The 27810-nt window shown below is 51.2% G+C and overlaps 1 protein-coding gene across 2 annotated transcripts in view; it reads right to left on the bottom strand.

Moving 5' to 3' along the window:
* The window catches only part of IGSF21 (immunoglobin superfamily member 21), a 463002-nt gene that overhangs the window by 286916 nt on the left and 148276 nt on the right, over nucleotides 1–27810 (bottom strand). The window lies entirely within an intron of this gene.

Below are 27810 nucleotides of genomic sequence, written 5' to 3'. Positions count from 1 at the left end.
TAAGACTTTCTCAAGGCCCAGTGCAGAAGTACTCTTTCTTGTCTTCAATTGTTCACGCCCAAGAGTCCTGAAGTCTGGGACTGCTGTGTGGAGGTACATGTCTACAACTGTCACACACACGGGCGTCCTGAAGTCTGGGACCGCTGTGTGGAGGTACGTGTCTACAATTGTCACACACACAGGCGTCCTGAAGTCTGGGATCGCTGTGTGGAGGTACTCATCTACAAGTTTGTCTGTATATAGCTATACTTCTACCTGCACTTGGAATACTGTCTATTTTTGCCTTGTATTGCTGGAGTTGTTACCCAGTAAAGTTATTCCAGGCCCGGACCATTCCCAGGGACCTGAGGTACTCTATTCCTGTCTGCGGCTCATTTATTCTCTGCCGAGGTTCATATCGGTGGATACCAGAATGGTGGTGTCACCCATGACAACCGCAATCCCTGTTCTCCAGTGTATTGGGCATCTGTATGCCGGCAGTGTCCAGAAGAGGCCCAGCGCTGTCCTGGCCTTGGCTGCGTGTGTTCCTCCCGGAGGGACCATGGTAAATGCCGCTGTGACAACCCAGCACCTTGCCCTCCCAGCTCCTCAGCGTATGCCATGCGTCCGGGGTAACGCTATGGGATGCTGCAGCAACCTACTTCTTCTTGGCGTCACAAACAGAATTGAATCCTCTGTGCTGCACCATCCTGCTGCGCTATCACAGAAGTACTGCCGAAAGGAGATGTACAGTGTTTTAACAGTTTACAAATTTTTGAACTCCACATTGCGCCCAGGACTGCTCAAAATGGCGCCCAAACTCTAACACTCTCCTCTCTCCAACTCACTCCCTCAAAAACCTTCCCGCCAAATCGTTGGTGCCAAAAAGTCCATGCCCTGGCCAAGCACAAGGTGGGGGGTGGGGGGCAATAAAGGGACAAAAAGTTACCCCCAAGGGGAGGAGTTACCTGCCACTGCAGATTCCTTATGTAAAGCTTTCAGAGAACTTCAGTTGAGCAGAATGGATCCGGTGAGCAGACACCTGAGACTATGCCCTATCCCAAGTGCTGCCATCAGACCATCCCTCAGGAGACAACAATTCTACTGGGAGGAAGATCCCCAGTTCACCTGGTTACCTACGAGTATTTCATCTACTGCCCAGCCATCCGAAATGGTCACTGGGGAAGCCGCAGAGCCCCCGCACCCTCTGTATACCTTCCGGAGGGATAACATGGCTGCTCAAGCAGAGTACCCACCATGGATACTCATTCACCGCCGCAACTCTGTTGTGAGGGAGTATATCCCGTAACTGTTGAGGTCTTTTATTTTAGAATTTTGAAGATTCAACATCACATTCCAGTTTGCAGGAGAACGCCAGGCCATGCCCAGCTCAGCTGCGCACCCGCCTCTAAGGAGACCTGCCACATCTCCAATCACCGTCCTGGATTCTTCATCCCTCATCTTCAGCCTCAGTCTGTCTGAAGGTCCTGTGGTAACGGTGGGTGACCGGTCCCCGTCCATAATCTCCGTGGCCGATTCAGGCAGCGACCGGAGTCAGAGGTCCCCGATCAGCAGACTGTTACTACCAGACAATAACTTTCATCTTCCTTAAAAAGACTCTTTGCGTAAGAGACTCTGTTTATTCCCCAGTTAAGCCCCTTGATAAGAAAAAAACCTTTAAAGTATATCCCCATTTTCATAGTTCAATGCATGTTTTTTCATATTGAAAAGTTTATAATTAGAGGTGAATTGAAAGTCATACATTGAAGATGACCCAACTCCAGATTCTTACACTCTGCTTTGGAGGCGTTGGGGGTCGGCTTATTTTTAAGTAGGGGGGAACTGTAGTGACCCAATACATGCTTTCCTGCCCCCCTCCATAAATTCATACATGTATGTCTTATGTAGATGCTCTGTGCATGCCGGTGGATACTGAAATGGTGGCATCACTCATGACAACCACAATCCCTGTTCTCCAGTCTACTGGGCATCCCTATGCCATGGGTGTCCGGAAGAGACCCAGCACTGCCTGTGCCTTGGCTGCGAGCGTCCCTCAGGGAGGGAGCATGATCAGCGACGCTGTGACAAGCCAGCATCTTGACCTCCCAGCTTTTCAGCGTATGCCATGTGTCCGGGGTCACCCTATGGGATGCTGCAAAATCAGGGAGTGCGATAGCAGGCAGAAGCAGGTCAGTCAGGAGAACTTTCAGAACTTGTCATTATCCCGTCACCCCAAGTGTCAGCGTGTCATTATCCTGTCCCCCAAGTGTCAGCGTGTCATTATCCTGTTCCCCAAGTGTCAGCGTGTCATTATCCTGTCCCCCAAGGGTCAGCGTGTCATTATTCCGTCCCGCAAGTGTCAGCGTGTCATTATTCCGTCCCCCAAGTGTCAGCGTGTCAATATCCCACCCCTTCAAGTGTCAGCGTGTCATTATCCCGTCCCCCAAGTGTCAGCGTGTCATTATCGTGTCCCGTCCAAGTATCAGCGTGTCATTATCCCATCCCCCAAGTGTCAGCGTGTCATTATCCCGTCCCCCAAGTGTCAGCCTGTCATTATCCCGTCCCCCAAGTGTCAGCCTGTCATTATCCCGTCCCCCAAGTGTCAGCGGCCATTATCCCGTCCCCCAAGTGTCAGCGGCCATTATCCCGTCCCCCAAGTGTCAGCGTGTCATTATCCCGTCCCCCAAGTGTCAGCATGTTATTATCCTGTCCCCCGAGTATCAGCGTATCATCACCTGTCCCCCCAAGTGTCAGCGTGTCATTATCCCGCCCCCCCAAGTGTCAGCGTGCGATTATCCCGTCCCCCAAGTGTCAGCGTGTCATTATCCCGTCCCCCAAGTATCAGTGTGTCATTATCCCGTCCCCCAAGTGTCAGCGTGTCATTATCCCGTCCCCCAAGTGTCAGCGTGTCATTATCCCGTCCCCCAGGTGTCAGCGTGTCATTATCCTGTTCCCCAAGTATCAGCGTGTCATTATCCCATCCCCCAAGTGTCAGCGTGTCATTATCCTATCCCCCAAGTCTCAGCGTGTCATTATCCCGTCCCCCAAGTGTCAGCGTGTCATTATCCCGTCCCCCAAGTGTCAGCGTGTCATTATCCCGTCCCCCAAGTGTCAGCGTGTCATTATCCCGTCCCCCAAGTGTCAGCGTGTCATTATCCCATCCCCCAAGTGTCAGCGTGTCATTATCCCGTCCCCCCCAAGTGTCAGCATGTCAATATCCCGTCCCCCCCAAGTGTCAGCGTGTCAATATCCCGTCCCCCTCAAGTGTCAGCGTGTCATTATCCCATCCCCCAAGTGTCAGCGTGTCATTATCCCGTCCCCCAAGTGTCAGCGTGTCATTATCCCGTCCCCCAAGTATCAGCGTGTCATTATCCCGTCCCCCAAGTGTCAGCGTGTCATTATCCCGTCCCCCAAGTGTCAGCGTGTCATTATCCCGTCCCCCAAGTGTCAGCGTGTCATTATCCCGTCCCCCAAGTGTCAGCGTGTCATTATCCCGTCCCCCAGGTGTCAGCGTGTCATTTTCCTGTCCCCCAAGTATCAGCGTGTCATTATCCCGTCCCCCAAGTGTCAGCCTGTCATTATCCCATCCCCCAAGTGTCAGCGTGTCAATATCCCGTCCTGCCAAGTGTCAGCGTGTCATTATCCCATCCCCCAACTGCCAGCGTGTCATTATCCCATCCCCCAAGTGTCAGCGTGTCATTATCCCGTGCCCCAAGTGTCAGCGTGTCATTATCCCGTCCCCCAAGTGTCAGCGTGTCATTATCGTGTCCCGTCCAAGTATCAGCGTGTCATTATCCCATCCCCCAAGTGTCAGCCTGTCATTATCCCGTCCCCCAAGTGTCAGCCTGTCATTATCCCGTCCCCCAAGTGTCAGCCTGTCATTATCCCGTCCCCCAAGTGTCAGCCTGTCATTATCCCGTCCCCCAAGTATCAGCGTGTCATTATCCTGTCCCCCAAGTGTCAGCGTGTCATTATCCCATCCCCCAAGTGTCAGCGTGTCATTATCCCATCCCCCAAGTGTCAGTGTGTCATTATCCCGTCCCCCAAGTGTCAGCCTGTCATTATCTCGTCCCCCAAGTGTCAGCGTGTCATTATCCCGTCCCCCAAGTGTCAGCCTGTCATTATCCCGTCCCCCAAGTGTCAGCCTGTCATTATCCCGTCCCCCAAGTGTCAGCGTGTCATTATCCCGTCCCCCAAGTGTCAGCCTGTCATTATCCCGTCCCCCAAGTGTCAGCCTGTCATTATCCCGTCCCCCAAGTGTCAGCCTGTCATTATCCCGTCCCCCAAGTGTCAGCCTGTCATTATCCCGTCCCCCAAGTGTCAGCCTGTCATTATCCCGTCCCCCAAGTGTCAGCCTGTCATTATCCCGTCCCCCAAGTATCAGCGTGTCATTATCCCGTCCCCCAAGTGTCAGCGGCCATTATCCCGTCCCCCAAGTGTCAGTGTGTCATTATCCCGTCCCCCAAGTGTCAGCCTGTCATTATCCCGTCCCCCAAGTGTCAGCGTGTTATTATCCCGTCCCCCCAAGTGTCAGCGTGTCATTATCTGTCCCCCCAAGTGTCAGCGTGTCATTATCCCGTCCCCCCAAGTGTCAGCGTGCGATTATCCCGTCCCCCAAGTATCACTGTGTCATTATCTCGTCCCCCAAGTGTCAGCCTGTCATTATCCCGTCCCCCAAGTGTCAGCCTGTCATTATCCCGTCCCCCACGTGTCAGCGTGTCATTATCCTGTCCCCAAGTGTCAGCGTGTCATTATCCTGTCCCCCAAGTGTCAGTGTGTCATTATCCCATCCCCCAAGTGTCAGCGTGTCATTATCCCGTCCGCCACGTGCCAGCGTGTCATTATCCCATCCCCAAGTGTCAGCGTGTCATTATCCCGTCCCCCAAGTATCAGCGTGTCATTATCCCGTCCCCCACGTGTCCTTATCCTGCCCCCCACTAGTGACCCTTTGCTCACACATGAGCTGCTCTGCGGAGTGTCTGGAACCGTATCTGCTCCTTGTGTTCCTCTTCCGAACGCCCCCCGTCTTGTCATAAACGAACAGCGCAGGATGTAATTGTCTCCGCCCTGCGCGCTTCCTTCCGCCCCGCAGACCTGACATGTATAATTCATCCCGAAGCCTGTGAGATATTTGTAAAGGTGACTGCGGTGTGTGGCAAGCATAAGCGCGTGCAAATAAACACGCCAGACCTCCGATTATTTACCGCAGAGTTTATTTACTCCCCTCCGCCTTCTAAACTGCAAATATCAAAGCGCCCCCACGTCCCGTCACTCAAACAGTCTAATGAGTGTTAATAAGAGAGGCCGGAGTTTAGAAGGAGCCTTGATACAATGTGTCGCTCCACCAACGTCCTTGTCTGCGAAAACTGCAAAAAGATATTTAATAACGAAATCTAAAAATAAGAAGAAGAAACGCGGATTGAGCGGCCGCGTCACATCGCCGCCGACTGCAGCCAGATCACAGAGGGAACTGAAGAGCGGTTCTGGAAATCTCGACATCTCGGAGGTTTTGATCATATAAACGCAGACTTTTTTCCGCCAGTTCTTAAATATTCATGAATTTATCACATAAGAAAGGAAGCCAAGACTTGTGTGAGAACAGAAGATAATGCCACGGCGGCGGCCGCGCTCTCCCACATCCTAATGTTTACAATTAACTTAGGTCGGCTTCTCCTTATATTTTATTCAAATCCCCTGAATTCTAATGCGGCTTCACGTAAAACGCAGCGCAGAAGAAGCGAGGCAGAAGGCCGGGAAGACCGCCGCCGCAAACTGCCTGCCGGGGGGGCCGTCACACAGGCTGAGAATCACGGAGAGCAAAGGAGAGATTTCATAGGATTATGCCGGATTTCCGATTATTTCCTCAAACTCCCCCGACTTCAGACTTCAAGACTCATTTCCACGTATTTTGCATGTTCTGGAAATGAGCACGTTCTGCTGTTCCCTGTTATCAGTCATGTGAGGCGGGCAGGAGGGTGACTGTAGTGGTATCCTATAGGATGAGTGACAAGCGCATAATCCTCCCGAAACGTCATGGCAACCACATTATGCTATAAATCTCCAGTACCGCCATAACCTCCAGAGACATTTACATCATATGTGACTGATATCAACTGCTCCTCTTATAACGCTACCGAACGGATATAACCTCCAGAGACATTTATATCATATACGTGATATCAGCAGCTCCTCTTCTAACACTCCAGTACTGATATAACCTACATAGACATTTATATCATATGCGTGATATCAGCAGCTCCTCTTATAACACTCCAGTACTGATATAACCTCCAGAGACATTTATATCATATGCGTGATATCAGCCGTTCCTCCTATAACACTCCAGTACTGATATAACCTACATAGTCATTTACATCATATGTGACTGATATCAGCAGCTCCTCTTATAACAATCTGGTACTGATATAACTTTCAGAGATATTATACTATATTTATATATACTGATATCAGCCGCTCCTCTTATAATGCTCCAGCACTGATATAACCTCCAGAGGCATTTACATCATATATGTGATATCAGCCGTTCCTCTTATAACACTCCAGTACTGATATAACCTTCATAGACATTTACATCATATATGTGATATCAGCTGCTCCTCTTATAATGCTACCGAACTGATATAACCTCCAGACATTTATATCATATGCGTGATATCAGCCGTTCCTCCTATCACACTCCAGTACGGATATAACCTACATAGACATTTACATCATATGTGACTGATATCAGCAGCTCCTCTTATAACAATCCAGTATTGATATAACTTCCAGAGATATTATACCATATCTATATATACTGATATCAGCCGCTCCTCTTATAATGACCCAGAACTGATATAACCTCCAGAGGCATTTATCATATATGATATCATATATGTGATATCAGCCGATCCTCTTATAACACTCCGGTACTGATATAACTTCCAGAGATATTATATCATATCTGCATATACTGATATCAGCTGCTTGTCTTATAATGTCGAGCACTTATATAACCTCCAGAGACAGTTACATCCTATATGTGATATCAGCCGCGCCTCTTAGGATAATGTCCCTTGGATGTGAGGTGTTTTTGTGTCAAGAACGCCTTGCATCACTCCGGGGAAGTAAATAAGCCCTGAGGCTGATACTTCTCATAGCTGAGAGTTCGTTACAATGTATACAGTTTAAACACTCCTCAGTGATACACAGCCTGGATGCCAGACTGATACATTGTAACATGTCAGGTCTGACTCCTAGAGGGCGCCTTCACATCTGCTGGCGGTTCCGCTCGCGGCCTCCAGTGCAGATCTGGCGGATGAAGTAGTGCATCTAGTAAAATGCTGTCCACAAAGCCAGACGGGCGCCGTTATAGGCAATGGGGTCTACTTGGCGCTGGCATATGCCCATCCGGCGGTTGTGGTACTTTGGCTCTGAGGAAGGAGCAAAAAGCTGGAAATGACCAAGAACCCCAGCGTAGAAGTGAATGGGGCTCATGGGGGAAAACGTGCATCCGGCCGTGGCTCTTGCGGCAAAACCAGCTGAATGCCAGGGGCGCTGAGAGCATGACCCAGAGTGATCAGCCGCTCGCCCCAGACCTGCCTTCTGGGAGGAGCTTTGCGTTTTGGTATAAAACAGCAGCGGCACGAGCTGCTCGCCTGCAGCGGCCATGTATTGTTGCACGGATCGCCCGCTGCTGAGGACGCAGCTATAGAGGGTGGCAGAGGTAGTCGTTGCATGAGAACCCTGCTGCATAATGGACCCCTCTGCCCCAAAAGATGCCACTAGTATAATAAATGGCACATGGCATGTAGGGGGCCCTGATTTTGCATTGGGGCCCAGGATCTTCCTATGCGTCTCTTTTGCTATTCTACGTCTCCAGAAAGGTCCTCATCTGCCTATTGCATGTGCAGTAAGGCTCTAATGAGCCCACAGCCTTCGTACGGCGGCTGCGGCCTTTTCCCATGGCGCTGAGTGGCGGTTTACAGACACCCTCTGCTCCCGCGCTCCACCAGCTCCGGTCACTGCTGATAAGCGAGTAAAACAGCGACCTTTACTCTCAGGAAATCTCAACGGCGGAAAAGGCTTAAGAAGAAGTCGCCATGGTAACCCTTCTCCGGGCGCTGGATGATGTTCTAGCGCGTTCCCTGCATTGTGTGCAGTCAGCGGAGCAGATGTCCCCAGAGCTGAAAATGGAAAGTGCAGAGTCCGAGCCGCCTCAGAGGAGGGGAGGCGACAGAACGGCCGAGGCCCAGGACAAAAACCGCAGAGCTAAGGCCATCCGAGGCTGAAACATGGCCGCCCCAGGCGGAAATCTCAGGTTGTGCAGCTGGTGGAAGTTATAGATCGATCAGCCATGAGATAAAACCACTGATGGGCGAAGTGAATAACTCATTATCTGCTGACAGTGGCGCCTGTCAGGGGGATATAGTATGTGATGTATCATCGGATACACTATGTTGACACAAGTAATAAGACGCACATAGAAGGGGATTTTAAATTCGGTGTTGGCCACCTTCGGCCTCGATGACTGCAGTAACCTTCCTCCACCGCTTTCCACCAAATGCCCATAGATGTGTGGAGGGATTTGCCTATGTTCCTCAAGGAGAGATTCAGATAGTGATGCGGGGGATGATGAGCATGCACGGATACGGCGTTCTAGCTCGTCCCAAAGATGCTCGATGGGTTTGAGATCCGGACTTTGGGCCGGCCAATGACGTTTGCAAGGCTGTATGACATGGCGCTCGGTCATGTTGGTGCAGACACAGAGCAGTACCGAAGCATTGCTGCAGGGTAGGTGATGCCACATTGTTCGGAATGTCTCTGTACCTATTAGAGCGTTCTGCTGGGATCTGTTGTTCTGCATGGGTTTCTAGCAGCAATGCTTCACAGGTGTGGGGTAATTGAGCTTCAGCCAGCCAATCCCCCAGCTCTGCTGTTCATATATACCAGCTCCTATGTTGTAGCTGCTGGTCTTTCCTCTCTCTGTTCAGTGTCCCGTTCCTGCGTGTCTGTGCAGGTTTCTGCATGTCTGGTGTGAACGGTGTCTTGCTGTGGATCCCTTATCATCTAGGATGCAGGCAGGTCCCTGGGTTCCACCACGGGATTGTCTGTGTTGGGACAATCACCCTGCATGCAGGCAGGTTTCCTGGGGTTAGTTGTCTCATTAGTGTAGGGACTTGTGAGATAACGAGGACCCTTGAAGCGGGCTCTCGGGCTTAAGTATCTTGGCCTGTCAGTGCAGGTTCCTGTACGTGTGGTGTGAACGGTGTCTTGCTGTGGATCCCTTATAATCTAGGATGTAGGCAGGTCCCTGGGTTCCACCATGGGATCGTCCCTGTTGGGACAATCACCCCACATGCAGGCAGGTTTCCTGGGGCTAGTTGTCTCATTAGTGTAGGGGCTCACGAGATAACGAGGACCCTTGAAGCGGGCTCTCGGGCTTAAGTATCTTGGCCAAAAAACAAATGAATACCTTTTACATCCTATAGTTATTACATCTGGCTATGTGTGCAGGTGAGTGTTTTTAGCGCTTGTCGGTCATTGGTTTATGTCCGTGAATATGGAGTCCGTTTCGCAGTTCTGCATTTCTGTCTGAGTTCGCCTGTTGGCGAGTATGAAGTTAATTTTGCAACAAAAGTGCTCCAAAGAAGACAGCTGACACCCAAGGCTCAATGTTTATACGGAGTGAATGCTGCCCATGTGGTTCAATGCCAGAGAAGAGCAACTGTGGGACAAAGTACTCATAAAGTCCCTAATGGTGATGATAGAAAAGTTTCAGATCATACAGGACCTCACAACTCATTGTGTATGTGGTGGCAGACCAGTCAGAATGCCCATGTGACCCCTGCCCACTGCCAACAGCATATACAATGGACATATGACCATTAGAACTGGAGCAAGGAGCAATAGAAGAAGACGCCTGTCTGAAGAATCAAGTTTTACACTTAACTGTAAAAGAGATGACGTCAGGATAGGAAGAAGACAGGCCAGCGGGGCAGTATGATGGGCAATGTTCTGCTGGGTACTTGTGCCCTGGCATCATGTGGATGTGCAATATACCTGATTTTATACAGACAATAGAGTCATTCCATGTCAAGTGGTCTGAAACAAGAAAAAAGTCCCCACTTTCATATCTCAGATTTTGCTCACAATTTGTATATTACACGCCCATGGTATCAAAAGAAATTTCCCAAAGTTTTAGACCTAAAACTTTTGGAAATTTCTTTTAATACCATGGGCGTGTAATATACAAATTTTGAACAAAATCTGAGATATGAAGGTGGGGAGCATTAGACCACTTGACATGGAATGACTCAATACCCTCTTCATGGCAGTGCCCTCTATCAGCAGGATAATAGACCTGGCCGCACCACAGGAACTGTTCAGGAGTGATTGGAGGATCAGTACAAGATATGTAATCTATGTATGTAGTGACTCCACCAGCAGAATAGTGAGTGCAGCCCCGGGGTATAATACAGGATGTAACTCAGGATCAGTACAGGATAAGTAATGTATGTACACAGTGACTCCACCAGCAGAATAGTGAGTGCAGCTCTGGAGTATAATACAGGATGTAACTCAGGATTAGTACAGGATAAGTAATGTATGTACACAGTGACTCCACCAGCAGAATAGCGAGTGCATCTCTGGAGTAAGGTGTGGTTTGTTGGAGCTCCTCAGAGAACCAGGGTGTGGTTGCAGTCCCAGCTGGAAGCCTGTTTTGGATCCCAGGATCAGTGCACTCATCTGGGCTTCTTGTTCTATGGAGTCACGCAATTCCCCCCCTCGGCTTCGGTCAGAGGGGGGGAGTGCTGAGAAGGCAGCAACAACACCATCAGCGGCGCTGGCGGCATACGTGGTTTCAGCAGCAACAACCAGGAAAGCCGGAGCAGCTAGTAAAGCTGCGAAGAGAGAGGGTCCGGGTTGCAGGCGCAGTGACATGGCCCAGCAGGTTGGTGCAGCTGAATCTGACAGCGCCGGAAGCGAAATGATGACCCGCAGTCAAACTCGCAGCCAAACGCTCAGCAAAGGAGGTAAGCCGCAGTGGAGTGATCGCAGGAAAGGGGAGTCGGTGGTAGAGCTGGCCTCCCGTCTGGCCACCAGCATGGCGGACTATGAGCGTGCGGGGAGAGAAATCCTCCTGCAGAAGGAGAAGCTGCGGTCGGCCAGGTCGCTAAAGGACCAGACCGCCGCTAAAGACAAGAAAGATGCAATCAGCAAGACTATACAGGACTGTAAAGATTGCATACAGAGCTGCAAGGAAGAGAGGGACAGGATTCTAGAGCAAAGTGGTCCCTTTAGGGAAAAGCTACTTAACGGTGATAGATTTTCCAAAATGGCGTCAGGACACAGTGGTCACAAGAAGGCTGATCACTCCAGTGATGGGGACAGCGGTGGTGACTGTACTGACGAGGATGCCTTTGAGGATAGCCTGAGGGAGCAGCCTGTCTGCTCAGGAGAACAGACCCAGAGTGGCACTACAACCACCAGCAGCCTCCGGCCGGAGCAGGTTGCGCTGCCTCTAACCTCCGGGGATTCAGATCCTGAGGAAGATAAAAGTGATGGGGGCGCTTTAATAATGCAGCAGATAAGGCTGTTGGAATCCCCCCCTAATATGAGCGGCCTTAAGTTTGGTGATGATTTACCAGAGGAGGATGTGAAAATCAAGACAAAAAAAGGGAAAAAAAAGAACTTGGTGCAGGAGAAATTTGTGTATGTGACGGGGGGCGCTGGTTTGGCTGCAAAGTCGGATCAGGGCACCCCCACCCTGAGAACCCCGGTTTCTGACTCTGCAGTGGGTTTTGAACATGGGAACAGGGATAAAGGAGTTAAACTGGCCAGGTCCTCTGTCCCTGTTTCAGTTAGTGCAGTGACAGAAACAGCCAGCAGGGCGGCCAGCACAGGACAAGGCAAGGTGGCAAAGGATTATGGCAGTGGTAGAACTGCCAGCGCCAGTAAGGCCAGTGATGCGGAGGGTGCTGCGGGGTCGGGATCAGGGATCCCCTGTGCGACAGGTCGGTCTGCAGGGGTCCCTCAGTCTAGGTCCCAGTCTAGGTCCCAGGCACCCAGTGATGTGGAGGCTGCTGGCAAAAGTAAAGAAAAAGGCAAAAATAAAAAAACTAAAAGCGCCGGAATGCAGAGTGCTGACCATGGGGGGGTCATTACGGTGGTTGCAGCTACGCAAGATGGGGCAGCAGTGCCACCCCCAAGGTCTACCAAGGCAAAAACAAACCCTGCTTCTAACCCCAAGTCTGGTCCAGAGGGTCTTGGTATGAAAGGTCTTGGTATGAAAGGGGTGGATGTGTCTGGTGCGGCCAGCGTGTCTGATGCTCCGACGCACTCGGAGGTACGGGCTGCAGCTAGTGTTCTCAGCACAGGGGCACCCACTGTAAATAGAGGCACAGGTTCTGGGGATAGTCAGGGCACATCACAGGTTCCAGTCGCCCCTCCAGCGGCGACAACAGCTGGTAGGAGTTATGCCAGTGTCGCTGCTGGAGGGGAGGGGTCCTCCTTGTCTCCAGGCTCTAGAGAGGGCGTATTGCAACAGCGCCTTCTGGGGGCTCTACGGAAGGGGGAGAGTTCAATCACAGTTGGAGGAAGAGAGGTGAACCTGTCTCTTTGGACAGAGAGACACGGCTTAGGGGCCTTCCGAGAGCAAAGGGGGGAGACCGTATGGTCCCTACCAACACCCGGGCAGGACGCAGGTCGTAGGAATGTGGTCCGTCTTCGCTGGAGAGGCAATGATACATGCCCCCCGAGGGCGAGGGTAGTGGAGCTTCTACTGAAGATGGGCTTCAGGGCGGTTGACATCTTTGCCCTGATCCATCCCTTCGGCACGTCTGAGTTTGACATCAGTTTCGTTCGCCCAGAGGGTCTAGAACTCTTCTGGGGGAATTACGAGCTGATGAAAAACGAGCCCGGCTGGCGAGACTTTGCCATCCAGGTGGTGTCTCGCCAGAACGAAGTCAAGAAGGTGACCGTTTTGACTCGTAACGAGTCACTTTCTTGTTTTGATATAATGACGTGGCTCGGTCGATATGGAGAGGTGACGGACATGCCCAGAAAGAACAGGGATGAGCACGGCATCTGGTCCGGGGCCTGGACGTTTATGGTCAAGCTGAAGCGTTCAGGTAACTCAGTGGCACACATACCATCTGCAGACTTCCTCGGCAGGGATCGTATCCTGGCCTTTTACCAGGGGCAGCCGAAGCTCTGCCACAGGTGCGGCGACCCCTCACACTTGAGCGCCGCTTGTAAGACCTTGAAGTGCGCTCTGTGCGGGGGTCTGGGTCATCTAGCCGCCTCCTGTGTGGAGATTAGGTGTAACCTGTGTGGTGATCTCGGTCACCCATTCAGTCGCTGTCCACGCTCCTTTGCCAATGCGGTCTCAGCCCCTACGGATGGGGGCCATGGTGCAGCCTCCGGGGGTGAGGGGACTAGCAGAGGTGGAGGAGCTAAGGAGCCAGGGAAGAACCAGCAAAAGACGCCTTCTGAGCAGAGGCGTCAGGACAAACGCAGACGGAGCAGGGAGCTGACAGGAGCGCCCACAGCAGGTGGGTCAATGGTGGCCCCTGTTCCTGAAGCAAATTTTGCGGCTGAGGCCTTGAGGGACAGTGAAGTGGATGAAGAGGACAGGAGGATCCAGAGGGAGGACGGAAAGACCAACTCTTCAGATTCCTCCCACTATGAGAGTGTGGATGAGGAAGGAAAGAGGTGGCTAGAGAAACGGCGTAAGCTAGGTGCCACTAGGAGAAAGCGAAGGGGGGATTCAAGATCTTCTCCCACCCCGGGCCAAGTACTGGAAGGAGAAGCCTGCTCGCCTCCAGTTGGACTCTCCAATAGGTACCGGGCCCTTCAAGACATCTCTTCCTCCTCTGAGGGGGAAGCGAAGGGCAAGGTGCCTGGGGCAAAGAAAGGGTCAACGGGGGGCGCTGAGTCTCCTCCTCGTGGAGGCTTAGTTCCTTCCGGGGAGGGGGCTACTCTGGAGCCTGGAGACAAGGACGATGGGGTCGGGGGATCCCCTGCTATGGACACATCTGTGTCCAAAAAAAGAAGCAAGGGGCTTTCCTCCGACCCCGAAGAAGCGGGTGTGAGGAAGAAAGCCATCTAATTTAATCACTCATGATGGCGGCACCCACTCCGCTGACTCTGGCATCAATTAACGTTGCCAGCATTAAGTCTGATACGGCTAGATTTGCGGCCTTTGATTTTCTCGGCCGCGTTGAAGCCGACATTTTATTTTTGCAGGAGACCAGGCTGTCTGATTTGGCAGCCATACATAAGGCAAAAAGGGAGTGGAGGTCAGGCCCTTCCTACTGGTCTCTTGCGGCCGAGCCGTATAGCGGAGTGGCGGTACTTTTTACCGCAGCGGTCGAATGCCGACGAGTAATTGAATTAGAAATGGGAAGGTGCCTGATCTTAGATGTCCTCATGAAGGGACAAGAATTGAGACTTGTAAACATCTATGGTCCCCAGTCAAAAAAGGACAGGAAGAGTCTCTTTATGAGGATCAAGCCCTACCTTTTTACCAGCCGCCAAGTTGTCTTTGGAGGTGACTTTAATGCAGTCACGAGAGCCCGCGATAGGGGAGGCTCTGGAGACAGGCGGTTGACTTTTGACAGCGTCGCACTTAATAGTATAGCTAGCGAGGCTCGCCTGGTGGATGTCCACATCCGTCACACCCCAGGCCACGAGGGATTCACCTTTTATAGGGGTCAGAGCAGGTCTAGAATAGACAGGTTTTATTTGAAGGAGGAAGCCATCTCTTCACCAGTGTCCGTTGTTGAGGTGGAATTCTCCGATCACTGTCTAATATTGTTTTCTCTGAATGTTGCAGAGACCCCCCGGATGGGCAGAGGTTTGTGGAGACTGAATTCATCACTCCTGGAGGAAGCAGAGATAAGACAGTCCTTTGAGGATTTTCTGCAGAGCCAGGTACCATTACTGGATCTCTGTAGCAGTAAGTCAGAGTGGTGGGAGATGTTCAAGAGGAGGGCGGCGAGGTTCTTCCGTGAGCTCTCCAACCTCAGATGCCTGGACAGGTACCGCCTGTACAACGGCCTGAGGAGGAAACTCGAACATCTCGTTTCGACTGGAGGTAGCCGCGAGGAGATCTCCAGAGTGAAATCTTTACTCAAGACGTGCCAGTATGACAGACACGCATCCTTGGTTTTTGAGAGGGATTTCGGGAAGTACCGCTCGCCCGACCCTTACAGAAACTGTAGGATGTCAGTGAATAGTAAAGTGGTCACTGGACTGATTGACAGTACGGGGTCCCTGAATCGATCCAGATCAGGGATCCTGGAGGTCGTCAGATCCTACTACTCGCAACTCTTGGGAAAGAGGGATCTAGATTCGGAAGTGATGTCGGCTTTCCTGGCTGAAGCTGTCCCTGGGCCAGGGGTAGACACCTCTCTTGGCGTTTTGACAGAAGAGATCAGAGAAGAGGAAGTTAGACTGGCGATTGATGGGCTCCGGCCCAAAAAGTCGCCAGGTCCGGATGGATTAACATCCGAGTATTATAAGACCTTCAAGGACCTCTTGAGTCCCCTCTTGACGGAGGTATTCAATGAGTGTCTTTCCTCGGGCACTCTGCCAAAGTCAATGAGGAGGTCGGCCTTGATCATTCTGTCAAAAGGTAAAGACTCGAGCCGTATTGAGAACTGGCGTCCCATAGCGCTTCTCAATACGGACAGGAAGGTTCTGGCAAAAGTGCTGTTTAATCGGCTTGTCAAGTTTGCACCCCGGCTCCTCTCGGGGGCCCAGCATTGCTCTGTTCCAGGCCGTAGCACCTTTAGCGCTGTTCTCGGTGTCCGGGAGGCAGTGGAGCAGGGTAGGGCTGGCCACTGGGAGGGGTACCTGCTGTCCTTGGATCAGGCCAAAGCGTTTGATCGGGTTAATCACGAGTACCTCTGGTCAGTCCTTCTGAGATACGGCCTGCCAGTGGGGTTTGTTGATTGGCTGCGAACATTGTATGCAGGGGCTGAGACTTTCCCGCTGGTGAACGGTTGGCTTGGCCGCCCTTTTGAGGTGGGGTCCGGCGTCCGTCAGGGCTGTCCTCTAAGTCCCCTGTTGTATGCGTTTGCGATAGATCCCTTCCTTAGGAGGGTTGATTGTGGACCTATAGCAGGGGTCGGGATGGACCAGGCGGTGCCGGAGGCTACCCTGAGGGCAGTGGCATACGCCGATGATGTCACGCTCTTTGTGTCCTCGAGAGAGGAGGCGGAGTTTGTGGTGTCGGAGGTGGACCGCTACTCGGAAGCTTCCGGGTCTATGGTCAACTGGGATAAGTGTGAAAGTCTCTGGTTAGGAAGGGGGGATCCTACGTTTGATCTCCCGGACACCCTTCCGGTGCCCCAAACTTCAGCAAAAGTACTTGGCATCAAATTCGGCCAGGGGGATTACCCCATGCAAAATTGGGTGGACAGGCTGGATGGTGCAACTCACAAGGTAAACCAGTGGAAGGGTTGGTCTTTGACCCTTCGGGAAAGAATTAGCCTGATCAAAACATACCTGCTCCCGTTATTCATCTACCTGGGCAGCGTATGCATTTTTCCAGAGCCTCTCTGGACCCGGGTCTACAACCTGTTCTTCCTAATGTTGTGGGGGAACAGGTTGAACCTGATCAGGAGAGATGTTACATACCGCACGAGGAGACTAGGGGGGTTATCTATGGTCAACCCCGTGGTGTTTCTTGTAAACACTTTTTTTAAGATCAACATAGGCAACCTCTGGCAAGAGAGGGCTCCTCCGTGGGTCTACTCCTGCCGGGGATGGTTTCGGCCCTTCTTCCAGGAATGGGAGACAGGAGGGCGAGTGAAGGACCTTCGCACGCAGCACGGACATCTCCCGGCTTACGCTACCTTGGTTCTGAAGGTGATACGCCAGTGGGGTCTGGGGATGTGGGAGATCAGGACTCTGACGAGGAGGCTCCTCGACGAAAGAGTCCTGTTGACCCATTTCCAGAAGCCCCTGGCGCTCAAGGACTGCCCAAGTCGGGACCTGGAGGGAGGGTTACGTTTACTGAATTCAAGCCGGGTCCCCTTGAAGTTTTGGGACTTGGCTTGGCGCTGCTTTCACGGGAGACTGTATGTAAGGGGTAACTTGAAGAGCAGGCCTCTGATTGACAGGGGTTGCCCCCGTCAGGAGTGCAGCGACGTGCTGGAAAGCATGGAGCATTTCCTGCTTCAGTGCCCCTTTAATACAGAGGTATACCAACGGGTAGGGGTCTCCATAGGCTGGCCTCAGCTGGCACACCTCTCCTATGCGGAGTGGGCTTATGGAGCCTTCAGAGGCCTTGGTGGCAGGGACCGCTGCACTTTATTTCTAGTTAGCCTAGTGGTCAGGTTCCACATCTGGAGTGCACGGTGTCTAATCCCGACGGAGCTGAAAATCCTCCCCATGGATACGGTCTGTAGGAACATCCTGGGTGACCTGGTGAAGGTGCGTTCTTTGGAGTATGAGAAGCTGGGCACATCCAAGACTTCCCTCCTATGGAGAGGGCTTGTATTTCGTTAGGGACATTTTTTTTTCTTCTTAATTTTCTAGGGGCAGAGTAGGGAGAGAATAGGGACAGGATAGGGAGAGAGGAGGGATAGGGCAGGGACAGGTTTCCATGAAGGGTCAGACTGAGGGGCAGACTAAGGACAGTCTAGGGCAAATTAGGGAAAGAATAGGGAGAAAATGCAAGGGATAGTACATTATGATGTCTGTGCCCGGCTTATCACCTCCAATCCCGGTGGGGGGCTGTGAGGGCACCATAAAGCTTTTTGTTTTGATTTGGGCAAGATGGAGTGAAGTAGGGCTGCAGGTGAGCCGACCTTAGGCTTTCGGGTTATGTTAATGTATATCGTGTATGTCATGTATATTGGTTAATGTATGTTTATATGTATATATTCACGTTCTGGGTGGTAGTTAGGTTGGGTGGGGGGTTGGGGGGAGTGGTTTCACGCCTTGAGCCGTAGCCTGGCACGTCCCGAACATTGAACTCTGGGCACGGACTGGTGGAGCGGGCATGGCCCCCAGGCTGCGGCAGGCAGAGTGTTGTACAGTTTATATATTACAAAAAAAAACAAAAACCCCGGTGTGGCTTGGCACGTCCTGAACTTTAGAACTCTGGGCACGGACTGGTGGAGCAGGCATGGCCCCCGAGCTGCACTGGGGACCCAAAAAAAAAAAAAAAAATTTGAAAAACAATTTCTTTAGTTATTTTTGTATGCCGGTTGGCTTGGTCTTTATTTTCATATTTAGTTAATTATTGGTATATATATATATATATATATATGTTATGTTTACGTTATTGCCTAATTTTGTTTATGATGGGGTTTCAGTGCGGTACGGCTGGACCTGGAGCTTTAGTTTTAGTTTTATTTTCTGGATAGCTGGATGCTCTTCTTTTAGGTATATTGTGTTTTGTTTCAAGTGTGTGTGCGAGTGTGCGGCAGGGGGGAGGGGAGTCCAGACATGGGGTTTTCTTTCGTTTGTGGACCATGGACTCTGGGTGAAGGGCCTTATCTCTGTATACGGTTGTATTATTATTATTTACTATTGTTACAGTTTGCTTTTATTGTTATGTTTTATACTTTTATAATAAAAGATCTACAGGATGTAACTCAGGATCAGTACAGGATAAGTAATGTATGTACACAGTGACTCCACCAGCAGAATAGTGAGTGCAGCTCTGCAGTATAATACAGGATGTAACACCAGGATCAGTACAGGATAAGTAATGTATGTACACAGTGACTCCACCAGCAGAATAGTGAGTGCAGCTGTGGAGTATAATACAGGATGTAACTCAGGATCAGTACAGGATAAGTAATGTATGTACACAGTGACTCCACCAGCAGAATAGTGAGCGCAGCTCTGCAGTATAATACAGGATGTAACTCAGGATCAGTACAGGATAAGTAATGTATGCACACAGTGACTCCACCAGCAGAATAGTGAGTACAGCTCTGGAGTATAATACAGGATGTAACTCAGGATCAGTACAGGATAAGTAATGCATGTACACAGTGACTCCACCAGCAGAATAGTGAGTGCAGCTCTGGAGTATAATAAAGGATGTAACTCAGGATCAGTACAGGATAAGTAATGTATGTACACAGGGACGCCACCAGCACAATAGTGAGTGCAACTCTGGAGTATAATACAGGATGTCACTCAGGATCAGTACAGGATAAGTAATGTATGTACACAGTGACTCCACCAGCAGAATAGTGAGCGCAGCTCTGCAGTATAATACAGGATGTAACTCAGGATCAGTACAGGATAAGTAATGTATGCACACAGTGACTCCACCAGCACAATAGTGAGTGCAACTCTGGAGTAAGGTGTGGTTTGTTGGAGCTCCTCAGAGAACCAGGGTGTGGTTGCAGTCCCAGCTGTAAGCTTGTTTTGGATCCCAGGATCAGAGCATGTAGCTGGGCTTCCTTTTCTATGGGGTCCTGCAACTCCCCCCCCCCCCCCCCCCCCGGCTTCGGTCGGAGGGGGGAAGTTCTGAGAAGGCAGCGACAACACCATCAGCGGCGCTGGCAGCATACGTGGTTTCAGCGGCAACAACCAGGAAAGCCAGAGCAGCTAGTAAAGCTGCGAAGAGAAAGGGTCCAGGTCGCAGGCGCAGTGACATGGCCCAGCAGGTTGGTGCAGCCGCATCTGACAGCGCTGGAAGCGAGATGATGACCCGCAGTCAAACTCGCAGCCAAATGCTCGGCAAAGGAGGTAAGCCACAGTGGAGTGATCGTCGGAAAGGGGAGTCTGTGGTAGAGCTGGCCTCCCGTCCGGCCACCAACATGGCAGACTATGAGCGTGCGGGGAGAGAAATCCTCCTGCAGAAGGAGAAGCTGCGGTCAGCCAGGTCACTGAAGGACCAGACCGCCGCTAAAGGCAAAAGAGATGCAATCAGCAAGACCATACAGGACTGTAAAGACTGCATACAAAGGTGCAAGGAAGAGAGGGACAGGATTCTGGAGCAAAGCGGTCCCTCTAGGGAAAAATTACTTAACGGTGATAGATTTTCCAAAGTGGCATCAGGACACAGTGGTCACAAGGAGGCTGATCACTCCAGCGATGGAGACAGCGGTGGTGACAGTACTGACGAGGATGCCTATGAGGATAGCCTGAGGGAGCAGCCTGTCTGCTCAGGAGAGCAGACCCAGAGTGGCACTACAGCTACCAGAAGCGTCCGGCCGGAGCAGGTTGCGCTGCCTGCGACCTCCGGGGATTCGGATGTGGAGGAAGATAAAAGCGATGGGGGTGCTTTAATAATGCAGCAGATACGGCTGTTGGATTCCCTCCCTAATATGAGTGGCCTCCAGTTTGGTGATGATTTACCAGAGGAGGATGTCAAGATCAAGGCGAAAAAAGGGAAAAAAAAGAACTTGGTGCAGGAGAAATATGTGTATGTGACGGGGGGCGCTGGTTTGGCTGCAAAGTCGGATCAGGGCACCCCCACCCTGAGAACCCCGGTTTCTGACTCTGCAGTGGGTTTGGAACATGGGAACAGGGATAAAGGAGCTAAACTGGCCAGGTCCTCTGTCCCTGTTTCAGTTAGTGCAGTGACAGAAACAGCCAGCAGGGCGGCCAGCACAGGACAAGGCAAGGTGGCAAAAGAGTTTGGCAGTGGCGGATCTGCCAGCGCCAGTAAGGCCAGTGATGCGGAGGGTGCTGCGACAGGTCGGTCTGCAGGGGTCCCTCAGTCTAGGTCCCAGTCTAGGTCCCAGGCACCCAGGGATGTGGAGGCTGCTGGCAAAAGTAAAGAAAAAAACAAAAATAAAAATACTAAAAGTGCCGGAATGCAGAGTGCTGACCATGGGGGAGTCATTTTGGTGGTTGCAGCTGCGCAAGATGGGGCAGCAGTGCCACCCCCAAGATCTACCAAGGCCCAAAATAAAAAAGCTGCTTCCAACCCCAAGTCTGGTCCAGAAGGTCTTGGTATGAAAGGTGTGGATATGTCTGGTGCGGCCCGTGTGTCTGATGCTCCGACCCACTCGGAGGCACGGGTTGAAGCTACTGTTCCCAGCACAGGGGTACCTACTGTAAATATAGGCATAGGTTCTGGGGATAGTCAGGGAGTATCACAGGTTCCAGTCGCCCCTCCGGCGGCAACCATAGCTGGTAGGAGTTATGCCAGTGTCGCCGCTGGAGGGGAGGGGTCCTCCTTGTCTCCAGGCTCTAGAGAGGGCGTTTTGCAACAGCGCCTCCTGGGGGCTCTACGGAAGGGGGAGAGTTCAATCACAGTTGGAGGAAGAGAGGTGAACCTATCTCTTTGGACAGAGAGACACGGCTTGGGAGCCTTCCGAGAGCAAAGGGGGGAGACCGTATGGTCCCTACCAACACCCGGGCAGGACGCAGGTCATAGGAATGTGGTCCGTCTTCGTTGGAGAGGCAATGATACATGCCCCCCGAGGGCGAGGGTAGTGGAGCTTCTACTGAAGATGGGCTTCAGGGCGGTTGACATCTTTGCCCTGATCCATCCCTTCGGCACGTCTGAGTTTGACATCAGTTTCGTTCACCCAGAGGGTCTAGAACTCTTCTGGGGGAATTACGAGCTGATGAAAAGCGAGCCCGGCTGGCGAGACTTTGCCGTCCAGGTGGTGTCTCGCCAGAACGAAGTCAAGAAGGTGACCGTTTTGACTCGTAACGAGTCGCTTTCTTGCTTTGACATCATGACGTGGCTCAGCAGGTACGGAGAGGTGATGGAGATGCCCAAAAAGAACAGGGATGAGCACGGCATATGGTCCAGGGCCTGGACATTCATGGTCAAGCTGAAGCGTTCAGGTAACTCAGTGGCACACATACCTTCTGCAGCCTTCCTCGGTAGGGATCGTATCTTGGCCTTTTACCAGGGGCAGCCGAAGCTCTGCCACAGGTGCGGCGACCCCTCACACTTGAGCGCCGCTTGTAAAACCTTGAAGTGTGCTTTATGTGGGGGTCTGGGTCATCTAGCCGCCTCCTGTGCGGAGATTAGGTGTAACCTGTGTGCTGACCTCGGTCACCCATTTAGTCGCTGTCCACGCTCCTTTGCCAATGCGGTCTCAGCACCTACGGATGGGGGTCATGATGCGGCCTCCGGGGGTGAGGGGACCAGCAGAGGTGGAGGAGCTCAGGAGCCAGGGAAGAACCGGCAAAAGACGCCTGCGGAGCAGAGGCGTCAGGAGAAACGCAGACGGAGCAGGGAGCTGACAGGAGCGCCCACAGCAGGTGGGTCGATGGTGGCCCCTGTTCCAGAAGCAAATCTCGCGGCTGAGGCTTTGAGGGACAGCGATTTAGATGAGGAGGACAGGAGGATCCAGAGGGAGGAGACCAACTCTGCAGATTCCTCCCACTGTGAAAGTGTGGATGAGGAAGGCAAGAGGTGGCTAGAGAAACGGCGTAAGTTAGGTGCCACTAGGAGGAAACGAAGGGGGGATTCAAGATCTTCTCCCAGCCTGGACCAAGTACTGGAAGGAAAAGCCTGCTCACCTCCAGTTGAACTCTCCAATAGGTTCTGAACCCTCCGAGACATCTCTTCCTCCTCTTCTGAGGGGGAGGCGGAGGGCAAGGTTCCTAGGGCAAAGGAAGGGTCAACAGGGGGCGCTGAGTCTCCTCCTCGTGGAGGCATAGTTCCTTCCGGGGTGGAGGCTACTCTGGAACCTGGAAACAAGGACGACGGGGTCGGGGGATCCCCTGCTATGGACACATCTGTGTCCAAAAAAAGAGGCAAGGGGGCTTTCCTCTGACCCAGATGAAGCAGGTGTGAGGAAGAAAGCCGTCTAATTTAATCACTCATGATGACTCAGGATCAGCACAGGATAAGTAATGTATGTACACAGTGACTCCACCAGCAGAATAGTGAGTGCAGCTCTGGAGTATAATACAGGATGTAACTGAGGATCAGTACAGGATAAGTAATGTATGTACACAATGACTCCACCAGCAGAATAGTGAGTTCAGCTCTGGAGGATAATACAGGATGTAACTCAGGGTCAGTACAGGATAAGTAATGTATGTACACAGTGACTCCACCAGCAGACTAGTGAGTTCAGCTCTGGAGTATAATACAGGATGTAACTGAGGATCAGTACAGGATAAGTAATGTATGTACACAGTGACTCCACCAGCAGAATAGTGAGTGCAGCTCTGGAGTATAATACAGGGTGTAACTCAGGAGCAGTACAGGATAAGTAATGTATGTACACAGTGACTCCACCAGCAGAATAGTGAGTGCAGCTCTGGAGTATAATACAGAATATGTAACGTATGTAGACAATGACTCCACCAGCAGAATAGTGAGTGCAGCTCTGGAGTAGTATAAAACATGGATTATACTTCGATCTAGTGCTCAGAGGTTTGTACACAAGGTAAACCTCCTGATACAATTCTGCATTCTGCTACAGCTGAATTAGCTCTGTGAGGTTTTCCTGAAAAATGAGATTTTGTTGGCTTTACGATTTCACTTAATTTCCTTGCGGCAGATAAACCTGTAATATTCTTGCCATCAAATGCACATATTTTGCAGATAATCATTGCTGAGACAATCAAGTTCAGTGCCTTCAGTGCAAATCTAGAGGGGAGAATGGGATCTCATTCCGTGACAGCAATGTCACTATTCTTCATCCAATTTGTTAAAGCACCGGTGGTATGCTCCATTTAATTTGCTAAAGTGATGTTACTCCGCTTCATTGCGTACACTGGTGCAAAAGTGACATCAAATTGTTAATGTGACATTGTGGCACTCCATTCCATTTATTAATGCGATGCAGAGCCGTTCCCTGGGAGAGGACTGTACGGGGGCCGGAGGGGAGGACCTGCAGCTGGAGCCCTCAATGCAGGCACGGAGCGGCGAACGCAATGCCGCTACGTACAAGAACGCTCAGGACCATACACCTTCATAGCAATTAGAAGAGCATCTAGTGGGACCCCTAAACTAATAAACAGTGGGGGGAGTTGGATACAGTTTGAAGTACACTGATACAATGTTTCCCTCATTGTGTGCTGATCTTCAGTTACATTGTATCTTATGCTCCAGTCACATACAGAGCTGCATTCAAAATTCTAGTGGATTCCTGTTACCTTACAGACTACTGCATCTCCCATTACCCCTAAGGCTAACGTCACACGGGCGAGTGCGATATGGGGCCATGAACCCGCCCCCATATTGCGCTCGCCATCCATGTGAAATCCCCTAGGATGTGAGGCATTTTCGGGTGAAAACAGCCTCTCATCACTTCAGGGATGCAGGGAATGTTTCCATTGGATGACCTCGCATGCCGAAAGATAGAACGTGCTGCGATGTTTTCTGCGTTCGCATCAAAAGAATGGGGTTCATATTTGTACGTCTCGCAACGCACAAATCTCGCACAATTTTATCGGCCGTGTGAAGCTGGCCTAAGAATTCTGCTTCAGATTTTATGAGAATCCAAGTGGAATCCATGCAGATTCTTGATCCAATCTGCATAGTAACATAGTATGTTAGGCTGGAAAAAGACAAATGTCCATCCAGTTCAGGCTGTTTGCCCCTCAATGTTGATCCAGAAGAAGACAAAAAAAAACAATGGGGAAGAAGCCAATTTTCATTATTTTAGAGAAAAAGAAAAATCCTTTCTCGGCTCCACATCCGTTAGCCTGAATAACCTGGGGATCACCGACCCTTCTGAAGTAATCAGTCATAGAATCCTAGAATGGTAGAGTTGGAAGGGACTCTAAACTTGCACAGCGGGAAGCGACTAACAGAATGGTATTTAATAAGGGGAAATGCAAAGTCCTACATCTGGGCAAGAAAAATGAAGAAAGCACATACAGAATGGGAGGAATTGGGCTAAGCAGCAGCACATGTGAAAAACATTTGGGTATACTAATAGATCATAAACTGAACATGAGTCAACAATGTGATGCAGCAGCCAAAAAGGCAAACACAATTCTGGGATGTATTAGGAGAAGCATATAGTCTAGATCACGTGGGGTCATTATCCCCTCTACTCTTCCTTAGTCAGACCTCATCTGGAATACTGTGTCCAGTTCTGGGCACCCCACTTTAAAAAAGACATAGACAAACTGGAGCAAGTTCAGAGAAGAGATACCAAGATGGTGAGTGGTCTGCAAATCATGTCCTATGAGGAGCGGTTAAAGGATCTGGGAATGTTTAGGTTGTAGAAGAGAAGGCTGAGAGGAGACTTAATAGCGGTCTACAAATATCTGAAGGGCTGTCACAGTGCAGAGGGATCAGCCCTATTCTCATCTGCACAAGGAAAGACTAGAAGCAATGGGATGAAGCTGAGAGGGAGGAGACACAGATTAGATATTAGATAGTGAGGGGGATCAATGAGTGGAACAGGTTGCCACAGGAGGTGGAGAGTTCTCCTTCAATGGAAGTCTTCAGAGGCTGGACAGACATCTGTCTGGGATGATTTAGTGATCCTGCACTGAGCAGGGGGTTGGACCTGATGACCATGGAGGTCCCTTTCAACTCTACCATTCTATGATTCTATGACAGCACATGTATTTTACACGCAGGGATTTGAAATCTGTGTCACTGCAATCTGCAGATTCCTCGTCTAATTTACATCAAGAAGTTCACACATGAACTCGCACATTGCGCAGCGCCGCAGTATAATGAGGTGCCAAATGCAAAAATCCATCTTATCAGTTCGGTTGCTGCAGGCATACAAACTGATTGGCCGTGTGAACAGGCAGTCCATCTATGAGCAACTGCCTGTTCACTGTGAATGGAGGCGATCGGCCGGAATGATCTTCAGTCTGCTCCACCTCCATTCACTGCGACAGCACAGGAATGATTCGCTGGGCCGGCTGTAGGGCTTCTGTATCCAACAGTCGTCTCGTATAAGAGTGACCTTAGATTGATGCGACACGAAAGACTTTTTGTAGCCAGATTTTCCAGTTTTTAGTTTTGCGTTCCCGCTGCCGTCCACAGTAGATTGTATGCGGCATAGCGCCCTCCTGTGAACGGCAGGGATGTTGCAGACAGAGTAACATTCGGCACGGCGTCTCTTTCACATCTGTCACGTGCGCTCAGTATAAACCTGCTCTCACCTGTTAAGAAAATAGGGCACCAATGGCGGACTTGCCAATTCTGGTTTTTACTGCCAAATGCCAATCATGCTGCCCGATGCTGTGCTGTGAGCACAGCGCCCATTACAGAACGTGGGCCCTCATGGAGTCTGTATGGCAGCTTGGTCAGTAGCCCGCGGGAGGGCATAGTGAAGAGCTCTGGCAGCTCCACCTGTTCTGATGTCGGGTTGATGCCCTTCTGTCCGGCTCTCCTCATATAACACCCGAGTCTTGCTATCTGCTCCAGGCTCTTGTCCTGAGGGACATAGAAGACCTTCCTGGATGAGCCATCCTGGAGGAGCAGGACCACCTGTACCACCTGATTGGGCAGCAGGCGGCGCTTCGTGTACCAGGAGTGACCAGGATGCCAGCAGAACTAGAGACTAATCAAGAAGGAGGAGAGAGGAATTGTCCCTTTTTGGGGAGTCTTGCTCCTCTCCGGCGCTCCTGTTATCACTTTCATTTGCACCAAACCAACTAATTCCCAATCGCTTCTGCTTCCTTACCGGACAGATGGCCGCCCATGAGGTGGAAGGGGCTTGAAGATATACTGCGGTGATTAAGTGTCCCCACCATTTTCTTGATTAGGGTCTCCCTACAAGCTCTCAGCCTCGCCCCGGCCGCGGACACGATGCCACTTCTCAGCAGACATTTGCCACCAGACGTTATGTTGGTCCGAGTCCAACCAGCGGCCCCACAAGTACAAGATGGGAACGCCGTCCCTTCGGATCCTCTTGATGCTTATCAAAAGTGTACACTTGTCTTGCAAGTAGTGGAGAATTCGGGCTGTTCTTCTGAAAGCCGCGCAGCTCAGAGAGAAGAATCCCTGAAGCCGTCGAAGAACAAGGAATATGACAAGGCTGAGAGATGAAAGGCCGGATCCCTCCGTGGAATCCGACTCCTCGCCGACGGTACATCAGTTTAGTAACAAACGCTGCACCCAGCATGACGTCGATGGGACAGGAGGCTGACAGGATGCCTCGAACGAGTGTTGTGTACTACTTAGCGCCCAGGACTAATTAACGGAATAATAGCGGAACAGATGTTGGCGAAGAATCCTCGAATTGCAAATCCGAATACTTAGTGTCAGTGATGACAGGTAGAAACAGGCGAGACGCAACGTATGATCTGATACAGACAGGAAACCGGGAAACGATGAATGCCAGCGCTGCGCTCACAACCAGGAGCGGCGCTCCCACGCATAGGCGCCAGGCGACATGTTCTGCTAACGTTACCGCTTAAAGGGGATGTTCAGGACGAGGGCATTGATCACCTGTTGGAGGGGGTCACTGCACTTTGGCGCGGCTCCGGACTCTGCACTATGTATCAGGCTGACACAGCACCATACAGCGGCGCCTGTATACCAGCTCCATCGCATTCACTTCAATGGGACTGAGCTGCGCGTAGACCACATGACGAATGAACAAGATGTCGCGAGCCAGAGAAGAGGCCGCGCCGCTCACCCAATAGCTGAGCAGCGGGGGCCTGGGTGGCAGAGCCCTACCAATCAGATATTGATAACTGATCCTGAGGACAGAGTATCTAAAAACATACAAGGACTAAACTAAATGGGGGGGGGGGGGATAGGACCGCCCCCGAAACTGGCAGAGGCATTTAAACGGTTAACAGCTGTAATCAGCGGTCGCACTGATCGCGGGTGTCAGCTGTAAAAAACAGCCGTCCCCCATATTGTATGGAGCAAGATTGGCATACAAACTCGGACCGCACAGGTCGTAACTGGACAGCCTGTGTCATTAAAGGGGTTAAAGGGCGCGCACA

This window comes from Eleutherodactylus coqui, chromosome 6 (assembly GCF_035609145.1).
Source record: "Eleutherodactylus coqui strain aEleCoq1 chromosome 6, aEleCoq1.hap1, whole genome shotgun sequence".
In the NCBI taxonomy this organism is placed as follows: Eukaryota; Metazoa; Chordata; class Amphibia; order Anura; family Eleutherodactylidae; genus Eleutherodactylus; species Eleutherodactylus coqui.
The sequence above is the reverse complement of the archived record's forward strand: the minus strand, read 5'-3'. Positions and strand labels throughout refer to the sequence as shown.